We start from the raw sequence: 22,997 nt of genomic DNA on the forward strand, positions 1-22,997 counted from the left end.
AGCCAACGACGAAGAGGAGCCACTCCCAACGATGAGTGAAGTTAAGGAAGCCATTCGCCACCTGAATAGAAACAAGTCGGCTGGAAAGGATGGCATCGCAGCTGAACTCATCAAAATGGGCCGGGACAGGTTGGCCGATTGCCTACATCGGTTGATGATCCGGATCTGGGACATAGAACAGCTACCGGAGGAGTGGAAGGAGGGGGTAATATGCCCCATCTACAAGAAGGGCGACAAATTGGACTGTGAGAACTACCGAGCGATCACTGTCCTCAATGCCGCCTACAAAGTGTTGTCCCGAATCCTACTGCGCCTCCTAACGCCACAAGCAAACAGATTCGTGGGAAGTCATCAGGCCGGCTTCATGGAGGGACGGTCTACGACGGACCAGATATTCACATTGTGGCAAATCCTCCAAAAATGCCGTGAACACCAAGTCCCTACGCATCATCTATTCATCGACTTCAAAGCCGCATACGACACGATCGACCGTAACGAGCTATGGAAAATCATGGACGAGAACGGCTTTTCCGGGAAGCTGATCAGACTGATCAAGGCGACGATGGATGGAACGCAGTGCTGTGTGCGGATTTCGGGTGAATTGTCGAGTTCATTCGAATCGCGCAGGGGGCTTCGACAAGGTGATGGTCTATCCTGCATGATGTTCAACGTGGCGCTAGAAGGTGTTATTCGACGAGCGGTGGGCGAAATGCGGGGCACGATTTTCAACAGATCCAGTCAACTTATCTGCTTTGCCGATGACATTGATATAGTCGGCAGATCATCTGCGGCGGTGGAGGAGATCTACCGCAAACTGAAACGCGAAGCAGGAAGGATTGGGTTGATGATTAATACGTCCAAGACGAAGTACATGCTGGCCTGCGGATCCGAGACCGACCGAACCCGCTTGTCCAGTAATAACAAGGTCACGATCGACGGCGACGAGCTGGAGATAGTCGAAGACTTTGTCTATCTCGGCTCACTGGTAACCGCAGACAATGACACCAGCCGTGAGATCCGGAGCCGAATTATCAGCGGAAGTCGTGCCTACTATGGACTCCACAAGCAACTGCGGTCGAGAAGACTTAGCCCTCGCACGAAGTGTAACCTGTATATGACGCTCATTAGAACGGTTGTTCTCTACGGGCACGAGACATGGATATTGCTCGAGGAGGACCTGCGTACACTCGGAGTATTCGAGCGACGAGTGTTAAGAACCATCTTTGGCGGCGTACAGGAGAACGGAGTGTGGAGGCGAAGGATGAACCACGAGCTCTCGCGCCTCTACGGCGAACCCAGTATCCAGAAGGTGGTGAAGGCTGGCCGGATACGCTGGGCGGGACATGTTGCGAGAATGCCGGACGACTGTCCTGCAAAACAGGTGTTCGCTACGAATCCGGTAGGAACAAGGCGAGCGGGGGCGCAACGAGCGAGGTGGTTAGACCAAGTGGAGCGTGATCTGGCGAACGTGGGGTGCCCGAGAAATTGGAGAACGGTTGCTATGAACCGAGTGAATTTTAGGAATTATGTTCGTCAAGTTATGTCGTGAGACGGAATACTATGTAAATAAAATAAAAATACTGACAAATAAGAGTTGACAGTGCCCATACCCCGCTCCAATGTGTATTTTGGAGAAAGGACCCTTCCAAGCCTCTTCGAAACCTTGAGCTAACGACGGTAACCTATGGTACTGCTGCTGCTCCCTTTTTGGCCACCCGTATGCTAAAACAGCTGGTCATTGATGAAGCCGATCATTTTCCATTGACCTGCTTCGAAATGTTCCCGAGGAAGACAGAGAAGTGATGGTGAAAATAGAAGTAGGGGAGAGGCGGGTAATATGCGCATATTAAGGAAAACACTCATTTTCTCCTATATTCTGATAGATAGGAGCCTGAAAACTATATGCACATGAGCGGACATCTGTTTTCTATACGTAAGAGCAATTTTTCTGTTAAAATCTCTTACAGTTTTTGTGAAAATAATTTTATAATAAAATAAATCAAAATAGCCGATTTCCGAAACCGGCGGGCTAAATGCGCATATTTATGTTTTAAGCTATATTTCATTTACACTCGCAATATTTTGAAATTATTTAATTGAAAATGGTAGAAACGGATGTTAGGCATACGTCAAGGCTGAAATTTTGGTGAAATCTTTTACATCACTCATTCTTTGCATGAAACAAAGTTAAGTATGCCATATGGCCATATTTCATGGTAATATTTTGTTCATATTGTATTTTTATCGGATCAGTATGAAGTTCTTCTTTTTTCGCTGAAAGATCGTGATTTGAGCGTAGATTTGATGTTTAAATGATAGGAAGTAAAAAATTTATAAGAATAATCTATTTTTCTTGATATAGGCATTTAACCTGCCTTGATATGGGCATTCAGAACCTGTCTCGTATTCCAATATCTTATCATCTACAACTTTGCCAAAAGCTTCTATTTGTTGAATTTCAGATTTCCAGATGAATAAGAAAGAAAAACCATTAAAATTTTTGTTTACAGAATCTGTACGCACGATAATTAAAATTCAATATATTATATCAAAACTGACAAAAATCTTGTTTGAATTTTTAAATTTTTTCGACTTTATATAACAATTTAATTTTTTCATGCCATGTGTTAAAAGCGTACTACCCTCAAACTGCACTGATTAGATATGATGAATCTCTAGCCATATCGTCAATCGGTTGTATGCGCATATTACCTAACATGCGCATTTAGGAACACTTCCCCCTAATTAAGACATTGGGCCTTGTGTAGGAATAAACTGCTGTTTGTGCTTCTTCCATCATCCGTGCTTTCTGTTCCCACCAAACCAGAGTGTTATCTTTGATCCGCTTGGCCTGGTCGCACCTGTAGTTATTCTGGGAAAACTTTTAAGGATCTCTCGTCAAGTCGTGGCTCCTATGGCTATTCGTTTTGAAATCCATGAGTTTGCTGATGCATCTATGTTCACATATTATAACCTATGGGTTGGTTAGCCTGCCCAGCATCAATGGGAACCCCCCTCTACAAGCCTCAGGGCCGGCTATCCGCGTTCTAGCTTGCACAAGAAAACACTATGCTTCGCAGAAACGAACTTTCCCGTTTATTGTGGTAAATTGGTCACTATAGTTTGGTCGACAAATGGCTTTTCTCCCCGCACTTTCAATCAGACACTTTCAGGGATTTTTCAGTCCTACCTTGGTTGAAGCTGATAGGGACACCTTGGGCAGCTGACTCCGCACCTTCCTCGCTTCCGCTCTCCCTTCCGGATTGTACAGCGGCGCGGGGTAAGCTGTTCAGTCAATCTTCAGCGCGACTTCCTCTCCTACCCGGACGTTCCGCAACCTTCGGACCACACGGCGTTAACGGCTGCCTGGATGTGGTGAATATTGTATCCGGTCGCGATGAGGCCTACCGGGGCTTGCCTTGTATAACGGTAGGTATGCCTCCGGATCGCGCCTCACGTCCTCCAATCTCCACGAACCAATTGGTAAAACAAAAGGGGTCCTGTTGGCGCAATGGGACATAACAAAAGCGGATTAGATTTTTATTCCGGTGGGCCTGTCCATGGTTCTATGGATTCCGGGGCAGCGATCACTTCTCACCTGGTTTCAATGTGCTATGTCACTATGTGTGCACTTCTGAGAACTCAGTACCGTATCGTTTGGCTGTTCTTTGTGGAGTGATCGCATTAGCCATCGGCCATTGCCCCGGATCCGGACTTTCGGCTCCATCCTGGAATTCCGCCCCATTGCGCCTTTTTCGAAGCCCGCCTATGGCTACCCATCTGTGCGTTTTAATCAGCGCCCTCTGTTGGTCAGCATATTGCCCGTCCATTACCTTGGCCATTATTTGTTTATGGCGTCGGTGGTGTAAGGTACGGTCCGCCTCCACTCAACACAGCGCTTCCTGTGCACATTTACATTTAGGTACTACGATGATTCTCACTGACCTTGGGCTTCTCACACAACGCACTGGTTACAATATGGAGCCTGTGTATACATTCGATACATCATTCATGGAAAGACCGCTATCACTAGACTACTTATGGCCAAATCTCGAGTGGTTCCAAAAACAGTGTTAACGATTCCAGGAAAGGAATTGCTTGCTGCCCTTCTTTTACACCGCCTTGTTAAGAAAATTCATGATGCCATCCAACTGCCAATCAAGGAAACGGTTTTATGGAGTGCTTGCTTGGCTTAAAAAAAACCCGAATCAACTAAATGTGTTTATTCGTAACCGCGTAGCAGAAATTGTCACCACGAGAGATGAGTTTAAGTGGCAGTATATGAGTACAAATGAGAATCCAGCAGACATTGTGTCTCGTACATCATTTCGTAGATTACAACGCATAATAGCTTACATGTTACGGTTTTTTATAAACTCCAAGGAGAAGTTGAAGAGCAAACGATCATTTGCGCAGTATCTGACGATCAGCGAAATGCGAGACGCTTTGATAACTATATTGAGAATGATCCAACGAGAATCTTTTGCTACTGAAACTACCAAGATAAAATCTGGAGAAGTACCTAAAAACCAGAAAACTCTAAGTTCATTCCTGGAAAATGGGATCTTGAGAGTAGGGGGACGTCTTAAGGACTTGTCATTGCCGCATTACACAAAACACCAGTTGCTTCTTCCCAATAAGCATCCAATAACCGTTGATCGATGCTTTTCATCGTGAGAATCTACACGCAGGTCCGTCTACCCTAATGGTCATCCTCCGTCGTGAATTTTGGATTTTGAGAGGTCGATCACTTATCCTCAAGGTAACACGGGAGTGTGTTTCTTGTTACAAATTTAACCCTAAGGTGTTTGAGCAGTTCATGGGCAGTTAACCTCAAGGACGATGTGAAATTTTCCCAGCATTTTCGATTGTTAGTGTAGATTTCGCCGGCCATATTCTACTGAGACAAGGATATCGAAAGGCTTCACCAGTGAAGGGGTAAATTTGTGTCTTTGTTTGTCTCGTTACAAAGGCGATCATTATGAGGCAGTTGAAAATCTCTCGACTGAAGCTTTCATCGCAGCGCTCCACCGATTTGTAGGTCGAAGAGGGGTTCCAGAGACCATACATAGTGACCATGGAACAAACTTTGTCGGAGCAAAGCACGAATTGCATCAACTCTATAGTTTATTCAAGGACCAGCAAACGGAACGCCAATTTTGCCAGTCTCGTGAAATTTCTTGGAAAATGGTTCCTCCAAACGCTCTCCACATGGGTGGAATTTGGGAAGCTGGAGTAAAAAGCGTAAAAGTTCTCAAAAGGATGACAAAGGGGGCATTACTCAACTTCGTCGAGTTCCAGACCCTCCTCATCTGCATTGAAGCTTTACTTAATTCAAGACCGTTGTATGCGAACCATGAAGATCCAAGTGAACCTGAAGCATGACACCCGGCCATTTCGTAGCAGATCAACCACTTATTGCGATTCCTGAACCAACGTACGACTCTGTTCCCAAGAACCGGTTCTCAAGATGGCAATAAGTTCAAGTACTCTGGAACAATTTTTGGAAACGATGGACTCGTGAATATCTGTTGGAATTGCGAGCACGGTTAAAATAGATTCAAAGGAAACCGGATGTTCGCCCTGGAATGGTCGTTATGATTAAGGACGAAAATTTACCATTTTGGAAGTTGGGAATCACCGAGAAGGTTTATCCCGGAACCGACGGCTGTATCAGTGTTGTGGATTTACGAACCAAGAGTGGCCATCTTCAACGACCAATTCACAAGCTGGCTCGTCTTCCTATACTTGACAATGCGGAAGACAGCATGACCCACTTCCCGGGCGGGAGAATGTTCAAGCCTTATCAATTCCTGCTTGAATAATTCCAGAAAGATCCAGAAGGGCGGCGCTCCAGAAAGACCCAGAGACACCTTATCAATTTATTCAAATCAATTAAAATCAATCAATCAAATGCTGAAGTTAGAAGCTACACGTTGCACATAATGATATATTTTTGTGAAATTTTTAAAAATCATTTGGTATTTCAAAAAATATAAAGAAGTGTTGTAAAAACCGTCCCTTTCAATCAAAGACCCGTCGAAATTGTTTAAGTCACGCCAGATAAATTTTGAAAAGGGGATAGGAAAGTTGACGTAATTAAGCACATTTTTGCATAATTTTATTTTCAAAATTCGAACACCAGCTTTTTAACAAACTTATAATCGAGTCAGATTGACGCTCTAGCCCCGATGATTAATACAAATAGTTGTATGAATAGTGGCTCCAGAGAGTATTTTTCGTTTATCGAATTGATTTTGGTTTACTTTTCTGATGATGATTGATATAATATTTTAAAGCAAATCTCAATTACTCTTGAGCTGTTTTACTGACAAAAGAAATCTGATCTGATAAACGGTACTGCATACATTCAGGGGTGAAAACAAAGGCATAGGGCAGCGCAACTAGTGGTTATTCGGAAGCTATTAGTTCCACTCAAGATAAAAGATAGTTCCACTTGAGATCATATTTTAATTTTCAAAACTATGCGATTAATTGATATTTTGATGGAAAACTCGTTACAAAACCCAACAATGATTTTTTATGATTATTGCTACAGTTTTTGTCATTAAGAATCAGTTCGTATCGGTCAAGAGTTTTTATAAGTTAACGTTCAAAGTCAGCATAGATAGGTAAAAATTGCAGCAGAAACCAGAAACGGCGAATGATTTTCAATCTGCAAATAACATTATTTCTTTTCATAAATTTAAGCAAAATGAGAAAGTTTACATGGAAGGATCTTAAAAAGTTTTTTTTTATTTAGACAAGACTAATAAATAATCATTACCTAGATCTTAGGAAATGTAAATACTTAAGATCAGTTTTTAGTAAGTTCCACTCAAGATCATTTATCCTACTTTTTTGGATTCACCACTCAATTTTTTTAAATAAGGGAGGATAGTAATAATTTTATTTATTTTCAGTAATTAAAGATACCAAATTGTTCATGAATTTGAAGATTGTTTTTTTTTGTCTTAAAATACGTTTTAAAAGTCTTATATTTAGAAAAAATAATTCAAGCTCAGAATGTTTTCAAAAAAATCTTTTAAATAAGCCGAGGAACTCTCTGGAGCCACGGTTTTATTGATCATCTCACGAGCAAATAATCTCAGCTCCAGATTCGATGATTGCAAGTTTGTTCATAGTTTAGTGACTATCAGTTTTCAAGATCTTAAGGGGAATACTATGTAAATAAAAAAAAAAAAATAAAAAAATAAGGGGAGTTAAGGGGAGAATAAATAATCAAAAATGTTTAAAAAAAAGGTTAACTGTTTATAAGTGAATGAAAAATTGCCTTGACTTGTTATTGCAAACCCTAGGCCCCCGGTCTCCAACACAATCCGGAGCGCGCGCCTTAATGGTTGTTGTTGTCGATTCTTCCGTGCCTGTGCAAATTTCGTGAATGAAATGATGATGTTGATGGTCGTCGTCGGCGTTGTCGTGTGCCATCGTTCGTCGTGCTGCTCCTCGTGATAGTAAGTGAGTTAGTGAGTGAGCAATGGGATTTTGGTTGCTGGTGCTCTTTTGCCATCGTCCTCATCGTTTCTCTGGCTGGAGTAAAGTAGAGTTGAGTACAGAGTAAGAATGAGTAATATGGGCGAAGTGATTTGGCGAATTTTTATCTGGCAGCAGCCAGCCAGGACCGAGGATCAGGACCAAAACGGCAACGAAACGACCGCCAGTCTAAGATAAACAAACATCGGGAACGCGTGCTGGTTCTCGATTGTCCTCTTCTTCGGAGTTACAACTGCTGTTACTAGTACCAGTTACTAGTAGTAGTGGTGCTGTTGCTGGTGTTACTATTATTATTAGCAAGTGTTAACTGCGACCGGATGCTGTGGGGTTGTTAAGTGGTTTGGGGGACATTTATAGGGTTCCGTGTACAGGAAACCCTGGTGCGTATCTGCGTATAGTGGAGTTAATGGCGCAGCTGGGAATAATTAGTTCACAACTTGGAGGAGCAAATCAACTTAAATTGGATTAAGAAGCTGAAAACTGTTGCAATTGGAAAATCAGTGTCCACATTCGACAGTTTATAAAAAGCTGACCTTTCGGATCAATTCAAGGCAAAAAGTGAAGCCTTGAAGCAGCCGAAGAAAAACGTTCAACGAAAACTTTGCTAATTAAATTCTACGCGAAACTATTCCGCTTCCAAAGTTTTTCAAACGAAGAAAGGAGAAGATACAGGTATCCATTGTTCAGAAGCAAAAACTGTGAGCTAATAAAAATCTGGAAAAGGAAATCAAAACGTGAAATTTATTGTAAAACAATGGAACAGTTTTAAGGTGTCCTTTTGACGTTTTTTTTTTTGCAAGTTTGATCCTCTTACGGTTTCGGCAAGAAGAAAGAGTCATCCAAAAGGAAGTCTAACGGTTTAATGCAAAATAATGAACTTGGAGCTCACCTTCAGGAAAGAGTGCAGCGGAATTTGCACAAAAGGTCCCGTTCCGAGTTTTTGAACCAGTTCCCGGAACCTGAAAGCTGAGCAAGCATTCAAGAAATCGAGAAGATCCTTCTTAGTTTCGGAAGAAGGAGGCGAAAATAGCAGCAACAAAAAATCGGTAATAGAGTCCATTTCCCTCAAGGAGGGAGAAATAAATTGTGGGACTTCATTTGTGCAGCCAGTGGCATTCGTTGAGGGAAAAAGTTGCACCCACAGGGTTCTTTTCGGGGTTTTCACCGGAAGCTGCCCGACGACGACGACGATGAAAAGGAAAATTGTTGCCGAAGAACTTTTCCTTTTCCGATAGAAAGTGGGTGTTAGTGTGTGTGTTGGAAGTTCCAGTTTGGCTTGGGTGCAAAAGTTCAGTTGGTGCGCAAAGTGCAATCTCTGCTCAGTGCCACAAGACACGTGGTTTTACCCCAACTCGGGCCAAGATATCACGAGTGCAGCAGTTTTCCTACCAGGAGTTGTTGTTTTTCCCAAGCTTCCCTGTGATCTTTCAAAGTATTTTCAACGGATGCTGTTTGTGCTGGGAAAAGTGGGTGGCCCTCAACTCAACTCTGCATGGGAAGAAGTGTTTTGCGAAATTCCTCCCACGTGCAACTCAACTCGAAATTGTTTCCAAGAAGGGAAAGTGCTTTACAATTTTCCCGAAACCGATGTCTGTTGTATGTTAAATGAACCCCCCCAACCCACCTCCACTTATATAACTAAGTAAGTAATGGGTGTCAAAAGTATGTGTGGAGTGAGCTTGTTAAATTGAATTAACACGGCGTGGCAGGATTTCCTCCAGCCGAGCGTCTGGGTCTAAAGGGAGTCTCGGGGAAGAAAAATAAGAGAAATTAAAACCTAGCAGTTTGAGTTCTTTTTTTTCTTCAGCCTCTCGTCTGAGGAACCGGAAGAACCGGAAGAACCGGAAGAACCGGAGATTGGTAATTTGCTATACGTGTGTTGTACTTATAGCTACTAGTTAAGTGTGCTGAACACGCTGCCTGCTCGTGAAAGCGAAAAGTTGAAGCCAAGAGTTAGCTCTAAAGTGCTCTACAAAGTGGTTGATAATTCATGGTTAGAGATAGTGACAGCTGCTGGTAGTTGAGATGTTGAGTTTTGAACTTTAATGGACAGTTTCACTGGATTTGTACTCTGTTTAAGGTAAGTTGAGATATCCTTAATGACATTTTTGTAAGTTCAAGTTTACACAATAATTACCCTATCACAGAATGGAAAAAGTTCTTTAATCACACCCACAGTACCTACTTCTAAAAATCAAAGCAAACACGAAGAGTAAAAATAAGTGATGATGTAAATAGTTCACTTAAACAAGTTGTTTCAAAGTGGTCCCTACCGCCTCCTGAGGCGCGTCGAGAGCATCTAGAGGAGCAGTGAGCTCAGCTTTGTGATTTTAAAGGCGTCGGAAGGGCTCAGGCCCACATTCACATTTTCATAAATTACAACTTAGCATTGGAATGACAATGAACACGTTCAATGCCGAACAATGAAACGACTTTGAAGAACTCTGAAAATCAAATTATAACCAGGTTAAGTAAAAATATCTGTAAACTCACAGGGTTGTCAAACAAGTTTTTGTCCCTGTAGGGGATATAAGGGCATAACGAGCACCCAGGGCATAATAAGCACTTCTTTTTTTCTACAAAAGTACGTATTTTCATAAACAAATTTTCATGAGGATTTGTTTCGTACTACCATCATGTCACCATCTACCGCCCAGTTAAGCGGTTTTTCAACTTCAAACATGTGTAATAAAAAAACGACGGCAGATTTTTATTCGCTTTCTTTTTTAATACATCTCAAAACTGCTCTACTTTCAATTGAAAATTTAGTGGAATGCGAAAAATGTACGCTTTTCAAAATAATTAACTAAATTTTGAAGTGTTCAACTGGCCCTATTACCGCCCACTCGACTTTTTTGGGTATCAATAATGTTTTCTTAAGGAAAAACTATGTAACAACACGGAAACTGTTCTTTTTAGTATTTTCCATGTAACGAGCTGTCAAAACTATATTTAGGAACTTGAGAGAATACATTTTGTGAAATTTTTTCCGCAAATTTTGTACAAATTTTAACAAAGTGCGTTGACTTACAAAATGATGATTCCAGGCAAACAGCCTCAAGAACCGGTTACTTTCAGCGATAAAACATCATTTTCTAACACGCTTGACACAATACATGCGTTAAAAACAATGAAATTTTTTTTTAAACACCAATTACCGCCCATCACTAAACGCTTCAAAAAACAACAAGTATTAAAAAAATCGGAAATTTATCGATGCAAATTCATTCTACGAAAATTAAACTATCGTTTCAAGTCGATTTTAGGTCAAATAGATACTATCTTGAAAATAAAAACTCTTTTTGTCCTAGGAGTACAATAATGCTTAGTTTGCTAACAGGCGTCGAATTCAACAATTTGACCGGAAACCAAAAACTAAACATTTTATTTCTGGCTATAGTTAGCATAATTAAGTGATGTTTTTTCAGTGAAATGGTCGAACAATGATACCGACACAGAACACAGTTCTTATTTTTGGAGAAAACATCCCAGTTTTTTTAAACACAAACAAAAGGGTGATTTTGAGCGGTAAATGGTGTCTGGGCGGTAGATGGTGACATGATGGTACCTATAAGGGTATATACGGACGATAGTATTGTCGAAAAATTGGCCTCAGACATAACCTCAAATTTTGATTTGCTGGCGGCCTCACCAGTGATGCCAGGTGTGTTACTAAATAAGTATTTGCTTGTTTCAAACTATTTGTACACGCTCCTTTATTTTCACTCAAAATTAAGTACGAGGTTCAAAACACAGTTCGATTCTATGAACTTAAAGTTTAGTACCCTTTTTCCTCCTTGCGATAGTTCAAAACGGAGTTCGAACTGCGAACTCAAAATTGATTCTTTTTTTTTCCTTCGGCGAGGGAGCAAAGGTGAGTTCGGTCTCATGAACTAAAAATTGAACTCTCCTTGTTGGACTGAAAACACTTAGCGAGTTCAGTTCGAACCGGAACAGCAACCAACGAACACGTCGCAAAATTTTGTTGTTCCGGAACAATTACCGGAAGACTATGAAGGAACTTCATAATGGAATGCATGTTCACCGTGTCAGCGTAAAATTCTGTCCGTCATTGTCATCATACGGTGAGCGGCTTGGAATGTCCGGAAACTTCCGGATGTTGTTTACTTCCCGTAGGAAGTAACATCCGGAAGTTTTCTTTGACCGGGAGTGTCAAAACTTTCCACCACTCTGTAATTGCAATGCAATGTACCGGAACAGCAACATCCGGTTACAACAAATTTTAACCATCCTTTAATTCCCTGAAAATAAGCTACTCTCGAAAAAAAAGGATAAATTCGAGTTCGGTTGCCAAACTTAGTATTGAGTATGCCTATCAGAACTTAGTTTTGCGATTGGCCAGCCGAACTCAAAGTTGAGGGCTGCCACCGAAGTGCTGTTTTGAACCAAAACTACTTAATTTTGAGTTTTCAAAAAGGAGCGTGTAATATTTCTGAATTGATTAAATTTTTTAAGCTAAACGTTTGAAATCATTACGGGGCGTCCCTAGATAGATGAAGATGAGCCATTTTGTGCTAATGAATTTTTAAGGGGAATTAAAAACATCTGAAACATAATCTAATGTACTGCTTTCTAGATTTTTAAAGAGTTGTTTCTAGCTTCTAAACGAATGCAAAATCATTCACTGTTACAAACAAGTAAAATAATGAAAATCCCGTCTATGTTGTCTTTGAAAATAATCGCCTACATGCTCTGATTATTTAAACATATCCACATAATTCGCTACATCGTTAAAAGAGTGCGATACAGTAAGTTGCTGTTTCGTTCATATGAAGGACCGTTTAAATTCACATTCGAATAGAAATATTCGGCAAACTTGCAAATTCTCAGTACTCATGAAAAGGTTTTTCAATAACAATGCAATTGAAAATATATAATCATTTTCCAAATATCAAGGCACTTGGCACTCCTGAACACCCAAAAAAAATCAAAACACGAACATCTGTGTATCGCTTTTCTACAGGACGAATTTGTCGATATTAGTACCGGAAAATCACGTTTATCATGTGCCCTCCTTAAAAATCGATTCTGTTCTCCCATGGTTTGAGGTTAGGGCTGAGGCCTCCTGCTAAGGTGGTGTTCGCGTAGAACTGTCAATATATCCTAATAGTATTAATTTTTCACCAAAAAAGAAATATCCTTTACATCTTTACAGAACAGACCCAAATGACCCGGGTGGTTGAAAGGTCTCTAATAAATTATAATAATAATAATCTTTACAGAAATATCAAAAAATAACCAGCTAGGTTCTCATGTGACGAAAATATTATAATTTTTGAGCACCACCAAATAAGCATTCATGACCTTTAAATCATCTTGATCTAAAATGTACGCACTGCAACATGATTTACACATTGTTTCTCAATTTTCACTATAAAACATTTTTTTGACTTTTTACTTCAATCAATTTTTAAAATGCGTTTTTACTTAAATTTGTTTTCCGGGGGCGAACAGAGCACTTTTAACCAGGGCAAGATGAGCGTTTTCTGTCGTATAATCTAGCAGCGAATTCAACTCGATGAAGTCAACTGAATAATAGAGTTACAGCTTGACTCGAATCATCTGTCGATTTGGCCTATTGGTAAGGTGCCGGAGGGGTAATCGGTAGACTCGAGTTCGATTCCTGTTCGAGAGGATTTTTTTACATACCATTCATAATTGATTTTTTTTATTGTTACATTATACGGCTAGTAGCATCATCCGTCAAACAAAACATCAGAAACATAATGTATGAGCATGTGTTAATTGTTTGAATTCTACCAACAGACATAGATTATTTTTTTATAGCTTCGTTTGATGAATATCACCGTTTAGTGCAAAATGCATCGATTGAGAATGATAAATGAAAAAAAATCACCTCGACAAGGAATCGAAACCGAGTCTACTGATTACTTCTCAGATACCCTACCAATAGGCCAAATCGACATATGAAAGTCAAGCTGTAGCTTTGATATTCAGTTGACATCATCGAGTTGATTTCGCTGCTAGATTCCCCGGCAGAAAACGCTGATCCCCAGTAAACATGAATCGACAGAGAGGTAACTCAAATCGACAGAGGGATCGTATCGATCTCTCTAACGATTTTGCATCATCTAATCGGCAGAGAGGAACACACCATACGCGTGCCTTGGGTGAGTGCCACGAAATAATCTAAGACACGCCCTCCAGAGAAACACACGAACACAATCTGAATCGTGTTTGTATGTTTCCCTTCGAGACGAGTGTTGGCCTGCCTGAGAAGTCGACTGCTACGATTGAAAGCACGCATATAAAAAAGACGCATATAAAAAAGACGGGGATGAAATACGAGCACACCGTACGAGTGTACGATTCAAACTGATTTCGCATGTACGCATTCGTATTCGTTGCCTCTAGGTATCTCGGCAGGACAAACCGAATGAGAATATTTGCGTTCCCGGAGTGTCGCCGAAATTATTCTTTATTCTAAGTTCGGCGACTCAACTCTCAATTTTTTGCATGCTCTGTCGATTTCTGAGAGGACGCGCTTACTGGATCGTGCCCTGATTAATGATGCTTATACTGCCCCAGGGGGGTGCTCATTATGCCCCTACAGTGACTGGTTTTCAGCTTTCGGCAAATTTTTTTTAAAATGCATGCAATGCAACGTTAAAAACGTTTTTATCTATTTTTTCAAGTTTTATCAAATTAGGCAATCGCAATAGACTATTTGAGTGTCTGAACACGAAACTATGATTTAATTCACATATTATAGCTGTTCTCTATGGTTAAATAAGCGTTTTCCTTAAGTTGGCCATTATGCCCCCATCTCCCCTAAGTCACAATCACATACAGATTTTTTTAATTGTGACAAATTTCGTATACGATCTGTGTATTGATAAGGTTTTGTAAATTTATTTTGGGTTGTTATAAAAAGCATGTATTTTGGGCCTAAAAATAGGTGTTTGAAATCGTCAAAAAAAATCTTTCAGTTAGAATCTGTGTTAAAAGGCGTCACAGATTTGGTCATATAAATTTGGAATATAAAAGAAAAAAGCTTATAAACCAAAGAAACTTTTATTTTTGGTTCTGTTTTGTTGATTTTTTACTCAATCTAAAAAATTGAATATCGGAATTTTTTCATGATGAAACATCAAAAGTTTTTCGACTTTCATTAAATTGTGGGAATTAAGAGGTTGGAATCTATAAAAATTGTCATAAATAAAAGTTTGAAATTTATTTAATCAAGAAATGAAACTATGTTTTACACTTTTTATGCTATTCCATTGAATTAACAGGAAATGTTTTATGAATAATAAAAGGCAAATTTAATAAGTAAAGTATCCTGTTTACCAAAATTTAGATAGGCGTTTAAGGAGTTTTTTGATTTCAGTTCTGGCAAGGTTGGCGTAGTTTCACAGAATTTTGAGCAAATTGTTATCACATGTAATATGTCACAGAACACAGAATTTTTGAAACATTCTCAGATTTCACAGATTTATTTTTTTATTTTTGACGTTTTCAAAATTATAATTTTTAAGTCAACATATATATTGAATTTTTAACTTTATTTTAGAAAAACATATCAGATTGGTAATGTTTAATGATTTTTCGCAAGTATTTTGAATTTTGCATTGAAAACAATAACAATTATTGTGCGCGAAGAGAATTCTTGGCAATAACATAAAACATTTTTTTGATAAATTGATCTTAGTTAAAATGTAAGTGGATGTAAACCGACTTAAAAGATTATCGTAAAAGTTGATAGAGGTAAGGCAGCCAAAGTCCCGTTCTACAGAATTTTCATGTAAGTAATTTAAGTGTTTTTCTTCCATAACCAGTTTTTAAAGCTTAAAAGATTCAAATAAAAAAAAAAGTAAAGGTAAAAGTTTAAGATAGATTTATATGCCCAAATCTCAGCAATTTCGGATTTGAGAAACATGAGCTATGTGTTAGCTTTTCTTTTCTTTGCCAGTATTTTTTGTTTTGTTTATGTTGGCTCAGTTTTGCTCAAAATGCCGTCGAAACAAGAAGCATTTCGCGAGCACATTGTTTTAAGAACTGCACCAAAATCTCGGGAAAAAGTGGACAATACAATATTTTTAAAAGAGAAAATCTAACGGCTTCCACTGTTTACACATAAGGAGTGTATTGAAAATTAACTATAAACATATTTGGGCCTTCTATACTTACTAATGCGTGAACGCGCACATCTGTGCTCACCTGTATGTAGCATCTTGATCTGCCAAGAGTGAACCAGCGCTTTGTTTACGTTTGAAAAATTCGTTTCTCCCAAAATGTCGCGAATTAAAAAAGAAGTTAAAATTCGTGTGTTGCACAAGGCATCTCGATGAATGAAGTGGCGAAACGTTTCGGCATTCATCCGGCAAGCGTGAAATCCATCATCCACAAGTTTGGGAAACACTACACGTTCGATGATTTGCCAGGCATAGGCAGAAAACAAGGGCCATCTGACCCAAATCTGGATAGTGAGGTTATCAACCTCATCAACCGGAATCGATCGATGTCCATACGGGATTTAACGAAAAAAGCTGGGACATCGATCGGAATGGTACAGCGGATCAAGAAGCGGAACAACCTGAAGACATACAAGAAGCAGAAAGTGTCCAATCAAACGGCTGAACAAAAATCACGAGCCAAATCCAGATCCCGGAAGCTGTATCATCGGATTTTGGAGAAGCAAGATTCGTGCATTCTCATGGACGATGAAACTTATGTAAAAGAGGATTCCAGTACTCTTCCGGGACCACATTTCTATACTGCAGCTATTGGGGAGGATGTGAGTGACCACGAGAAGTCGATTGAGGTGGAAAAATTTGACCAGAAAGTTCTTGTGTGGCAGGCAATGCCGATATCTACCAAAAGGAGTGTTTGCAGAAAAGGTTGCTGCCACTATATAAGAAACATACGACTCCACCATTATTGTTCTGGCCGGATTTGGCGTCAGCCCACTACGCGGCCAAGAAGTTTGATCAATCAGCTGTTCAAAACCTAATGAAACGCGTCAAGTCGAAAGTCTGAGAATATTACCTATAATTACTTTTTTATTCGTATTTCTTACAGAATAAGCTTTTTAAAACACTTCTGAACTGTTTCTTTGTTTGAATCATCAATAAAATCAATACAATGAAAAGGTGGTGTTGTGATTGTTTAATTTTTCTTTTCAGTTTTTATTTTCCTATCCTGCATTTTTTTTTTCTTTTTGCTTCAGTTAATCATTAATCCATCTATTTGGTAGGAGTTCGACCAGATCTAATTGAATGCCATCAGCATTTTATACAAATATTTTCAAATATTGAAAAACTTGAGGTTATCGACCAGAATCAGTAGTTGACAATCCAAGTAATACATACGACTTAATCATTTTCGTGGCATCGCCCTCCTTTAAGAACTCCGTAAATGAATTTTAAAATGCAGACCCGGTCGGTGGTCGGATTATAAAACAGTTGAGGCCGTAGCTTAGATAGGTGAACCCAGAGTAACTTTACGGAAAATAATTTGCATTGTGGTAAAAGAAATAGAATATCTTTATTATTTATTATGTTATTTTTTCTGTTTTTGCTATTACATATTTTATGATTGCTACACGCTATTACAGAGAAACAGTTTAGAACCCTGAGGGTAAAAATGTAAAAATTTAAACCTCATATTGTTTCATCGTTCATTAGTCATGTGAATTCATTAGAAGGCCTCTTTAGGAGCAAATAGGAGTTTCATTAGGAAACGTAGGAAGTTTAGGAGCATAGGTTCAAAGTGGTTACTTTACCTACCAAGGTAATATCCCATGCCACAAAACCCTTACCCCCAAAAATTCAGCGTGGATATCTGTAGAGGGATGGCGTACAGCCGGTCTCCGCTAAACATATCTCCACATGTGCTGCACCTCCTTTCCTCCTATCGACTACATGGACTTGGCCTGCGTCGTTATTGGTTCATTTAAAAGTAGGAGATCCTCAAAATTGTACAGTGAGATTGTGTAGCTTGTTCCCAGCACCTTTCATTTGGTTCATTGTGCAATGTTGATTATCTCGAACCAATCACGGAGTGCAACCATTATGCCATTGGCCATGGGGCCGCAGGTGGACCGTAGTTGATAGCAAGCTCAAGCTCAAAGCAAGCTCAATAAAATCAATACAATGAAAAAAAAATGTGTTTATAACTTATTTTCGATACACTCCTTATCCTAAAAACCCCAACAACTACTAGCAAGCAAGGGGATGGCAGACCGGCATTATTAACGCAAAAGGACTTAGTTCTTTTTCTCGTGCTTTCAACAACAAGGATTTACTGAGAAAACGGGATGATGCCAAAAAGTTCAATTGTTCACAACAGTACATTGGCAAGAAATTGGAAAAAGTTAGAATTAAGTGCCGAAAAAAGACAAGAGCCCCAGAATACACTGTGAATTCGCATGTTTTTGTAGTTTTAAAAATTACTGGTGAAACCAATAATTTTTCTGACTACGCCAATTTGATGTCCCATCAACCTTTAAATTTTTAATATACAAGCGGTATGATTATCTGTGAACATTGAATTTTTAGAGGCTATTGAAGTTGAAAAGTTTTGCATGACGGTACATTAGAGATTTAAAAATGATAAATTTTTGCACCTCCCGTAATTTTTGTTGTTGTTTTGATTACTGAATGTAGTAATAAAAATTTTGGAAGCGTATCATTGAGTTTTGAATAATGTATCGAAAAACAAAATTTTTATTCAAAAATCACCAGAATTTTTTCAACTTGGATGATAGTCGTAGAGCCAAATGCTAGAGTTTCTCCATTTATTTCATCTTATCTTTCAACAGGCTTTAAAGTGATAATCTCCGATGAAAAAAGATAGTAGAAAACATGCAATCGTTATCCACCCCGCTCGGGAGAGCATAAAACAATTTCCCGAAACGCGTACGAAATTGGAAAAATGGCGTGCAAATGTGTTTTATTACAAAATCGAAAGGGCAGGACCAGGAGTGCTTCTGGTTGGTTACAAAGTAGGTCCTATGTAGTATGTAAATTTATTTTTAGCACGCCAAGACGCGCACCAAACACCCAAACAGGGACCCACACGTGTGGGCTGGAGGTTTTTCCCGAAACCACAACAACACAACCATCTTTCGAATCTATTTTCTCCTTACCGACATACACACACACACACACGCATACAATTTCCTGGGAAATTGGTTCAACCAGCTGGGGAATTCCTCGTTGTCGTTGTTCCGATTCATGGCTAAGCTTGTTGATGGTTATGAGTAAAGTTGATGGAGGTTGTTGCCGAGAAAAAAAAATTGTTGAATAAAGCTAGAATAGAATCATACTTTGTATCCTTCAAAACTAGCCATGCAAAAAGCCGATTTGCTGGAAAAGAAAGGATTATACAATTTCCAAGAATTGTTGAAGAGTAATATTTTTATATCTGTCAATTAAAAAATGTTTCTTTCACAAACTTTTTAAATCGCTTCGATTGGAATTTAATTTTTGGATGCCTCTATACATTATAAATACCACAGCATTAAAATTCGTTTATTCCTCAAACAAAATTATGGCTGTTGAAGGAAGGAAAATTCCATTGTCATGCTTATAAGACGCCTATAGTGTACGCACAAACTTCTCACAAGAACAGAACAAACAATCTCATGAAGACTCGCTTGGATGGCTTCCTAGCTCGCTGTCAGTTGATGAAGGATGAGATTTTTCCCCGAGAAAGAATGATGTCTATTTACTTGCTTTTTAATTTCAAAATGTAATAATTTACTTTAACAAAATTTGTAAACTCAATTATTTCTGTAAATTTCGATCTTATATGCTCCATACTTGAAGAAAAGCGAATTTTTTTTTTTCATTTGTTATACTTGCTAATGTTTACAAAATTCTCATCGGCAAGTCTTAACTGTCAGTTATTTTCGTTGGCGCTGAAAAATTTTGTTGAATGAAAAACAGTTGATGAATGGTTGTGAACCATCATGGCTGGTACGAACACTTGACGATGCTGTGTGGTTGTAGGCGATGATGGATGTTTGTTGAAATTGAAGACTCGCGCTACTTTCCCTTGGAGGAGCCCAAGCTTCTTATTATACTACGGTCGGTGATCGCTTCAATTTGCCTCTGACAGCCTTGTTAGCGGCGGGTAATGAATATTCACTCATCTTATAATAACTTGTTTAAATTTTAGGGAACTTTCCCGTTTCTGGAAAGCCAAAAGTTTCTGTGTTTTCATTGTTTTGTATTTGTTGTGAAGAACGAGAATCTGAAAAAGAATTTTTTTTTCATTCCAAAACTCAACCCTCTAGTATATGTATGGGTTGACCAAGTTTAGAAATCGTATGAACCGAATATCACGATACTGAAAATATCAATGTTTAAAAGAGCCATGTTACTTTACTTAGCTATAAGAATAATCTTCGCATCGTCAAAAAACCATCTTCAATTTCACATAAAGTATTATTTACTTAGATGTGTATCAATAAATAAGATAAGTAACATAGTCTCGACATGTGACATTATTTGTTATAGCAAAAACTGCAAAATTCAGTCGATTTGGCTCTAAATTTTATGGAGATGCATTTTAATGGTCTACATTTTTAGTTTCGCTAAAATACATGTAATTTTAAACATTTCCGTAGAGGATCGTTATTTGTTTGTCTGAAAATCCGGTTATATTGCAATCCCTATTGAACAAATCAGTTCAATCAATCAAACGTTCTACCTCGCAGTCTCCAAGAGACAAGAAAATTCAGCGCCACACGAGCCGACCCATGCGCCATACAATAGCAAGTACTCTGCTGGCACAGCAGAGTACTTACAATTAGACTTGCAATAAACAGCCAGCAGATATCACACGTCCTTTATGTTCTGTCTGGTGTCGTCCATACCTACCTAGAAGCAATAAAGTCTATTACTGATCCGAACCGTCGCGCTGTACTTTTCATTCGTTTTTAGTTGAATATATGTACGTTTTTGCCCAGTTAACTTGTGCGTAATTGATTGTCTCCGAAAGTCCACATCCGTGAAAAAACAGGCTTTCATAGAAAGTTTTATAGAAAAAGGAGATGTCAAACCCAAGGGTGAACGGATAGCAGCCCAAGGAAACGATTTTAGCCCCCTGATTCCGGAACTTACCCCTATATTTGGACCAAACTACTGCATATACTACATACGATGCTCTGGCTGTAATTCCATCTCCCCGTGGTCCAGAGTGGAAACGTGTCTTAACACTTGTCATCTGCAGGTGTAGGACGGCCAAGAGAATTCCACGTCACTAGTGGTACAGTCAAGTTGCGACAGCCTGCTTACGGGCGTACTGAGTGCCTTGGTACCAGTGCTCAGTTGCAAGTAGAGTAGAGTAGAGTAGAGTGCTCAGGGGTCGTCACGTACATATATCGGGAAGTGGTGAACCCGATATGCGGGCGACCAAAAAGGGTTCGCGCTGGTGTCGGTCAGTTTGCGTTTTAATTAACGAATAATGCTTTTAAATTAACGATAAACGACGGGCAAAATAAGAAGAGCCTAGACCTCATGTTTTAGAACAAAAGGTCGGAGAGAGTCTCGAAGAGTCGATACGGAGAACAAGAGAAGAGGGATGAAAGGTTAGCCACCTTTAAGACACGAGAAGAGGTGAGGTATAGTCTTGTCTCTAAATAAATAAATAAAAAAATAAAAAAATAAATAAATTGGAACAAGAGGCGGAGTGAAAGAGAACTTTCAGAACACGGTTAGACGCGAGTTATTGTCTCGCTCGAATTTGGACGGGAAGCCGAGTGTAAGAGGGTCTCAAGCAGCGTTGCCAGATCTACGGATTTCTACGGATTTTAAGCACTTCTAAGGATCTACGGTTCGATACTCGAAGTGTACGGATTTTCAGCATTTAGTACGAGTAGTCAAGTCACGAGGAGAGGCGTTTCGTCAACTTCGCGAATTATGACAAGAGGCCGAATGTGGGCCTCGAGTAGCGGCGAACGACCAGTTGACCAATGAGTGACAGTAGAGGGGGAGAGCTTTGTTGGTGGAGAACGAAAACGAGTATTGCCGTGTAGAGTATGGTTTCCTATCACGGGCATTACCTTAGTTGCAGGAGTTATAGCCAGTGGCCCCAGTTTTACTTTATAGTGTAGGGTTACATAGTAGGGTTACATTTGCATCCATGGACTCAAAATACCAAACCGGGGAGACGCGGTGGCTTACCGTGCCTTAGAAGGCAATCCACAAAAAGCCGTGCCTTCTAAGGCACGGTAAGCCACCGCGTCTTCCCGGTTTGGTATTAGTCTAATGAAAAAAACAAAAAAAACATTCACTTCATACGATTGCTAATATGCTACAATGCTACAAAAGATTAGAGTTCGATTTTTTAGAAGAAGATTTGAAACACTTGATCTTTCTCAAATTTCAGAAGAAAGTTGAGCAATCAAGAGTTCGTGAGATTCGTAGGGCTATTGGTTCGTACCTCCGAAATATTTGTTGTTTCATTTCAAATTTTGGTTCGTTCGAGCTGTCATGGTTGGGGGCCGGACATTCGGCCGAAGGCCGATAGGCCGAAAGATGTTAGGCCGAAGGTCGCTAGGCCGAAGGGGTAAAAAAGCCGACGGATGTTCGGCCGAATAGGACAAAGGCCGAATGGGACAGTAGGCCGAAGGTTATTTGGCCGAATATTATTTGGCCGAATGGATGTTAGGCCGAATGGTCATTAAGCCAAATGAACATTAGGCCGAATGGCCATTAGGCCGAATGGTCATTAGGCCGACTGGTCATGAGGCCGAATGGTCGTAAGGCCGAATGGTCATTAGGCTGAATGGTCACTAGGCCGAATGGTCGTAAGGCCGAATGGTCATCTGGCTGAATGGATGCAAGGCCGGATTCGACCATTCGGCTTTGCGACCACGGCCTATCGTCTATTCGGCTTCACGACCATTCAGTCTAATAACTATTCGGCCTTGTGACCATTCGGCCTAACATGCAAGAAAGCGATAATATGTCTTATAGGCCTAGCATTACGACCTAAGCTTTACGACCTTTCGGCCTTACGACCTTTTGGCCTTACGACCTTTCGGCCTTACGACCTTTCGGCCTTACGACCATTCGGCCTAATGAGCATTCGGCCTAATGGCCATTCGGCCAAATGACCATTCGGCCTAGTGACCATTCGGCCTTACGATTATTCGGCCTTACGATTATTCGGCCTCATGACTATTCGGCCGAACATCCTTTCGGCCTTGCGTCCTTACGGCCTAACAGCATTCGGCTGGATAACCGTCGGCCGAATAACCCATTCGGCCTAGTGGCCTGTTCGGCCAGATAGCCCATTCGGCCTAACGTCCATCGGCTGAATGACCTTCGGCCGAATGGCTTTCGGCCTCATGACTTTTGGCCGAATGACCCAGCCTCGTTATGGTTCAAGAATACTTGCGTTATTTGTGTGTAGTATAGAGATTCTCAGTAGAAAAATTTAGAATTGATCATGTTTCTAGCTTAAACTTTCTTTGAGATTCCTAGTAA

General features: G+C 39.9%; 1 protein-coding gene across 2 annotated transcripts in view; it reads left to right on the forward strand.

Annotated features, from left to right (window-relative positions):
• Positions 1-7,699: 7,699 nt before the first annotated feature.
• The window catches only part of LOC129749438 (cyclic nucleotide-gated cation channel subunit A), a 721,507-nt gene continuing 706,209 nt past the window's right edge, over positions 7,700-22,997 (forward strand). For both annotated transcript variants that reach the window (XM_055744412.1, XM_055744413.1), the window contains exon 1: positions 7,700-9,595. The gene's annotated coding sequence lies outside the window, so the exon portion shown is untranslated. The remainder of the gene's footprint in view (positions 9,596-22,997) is intronic.

This window comes from Uranotaenia lowii, chromosome 2 (genome assembly GCF_029784155.1).
Source record: "Uranotaenia lowii strain MFRU-FL chromosome 2, ASM2978415v1, whole genome shotgun sequence".
Taxonomy (NCBI): domain Eukaryota; kingdom Metazoa; phylum Arthropoda; class Insecta; order Diptera; family Culicidae; genus Uranotaenia; species Uranotaenia lowii.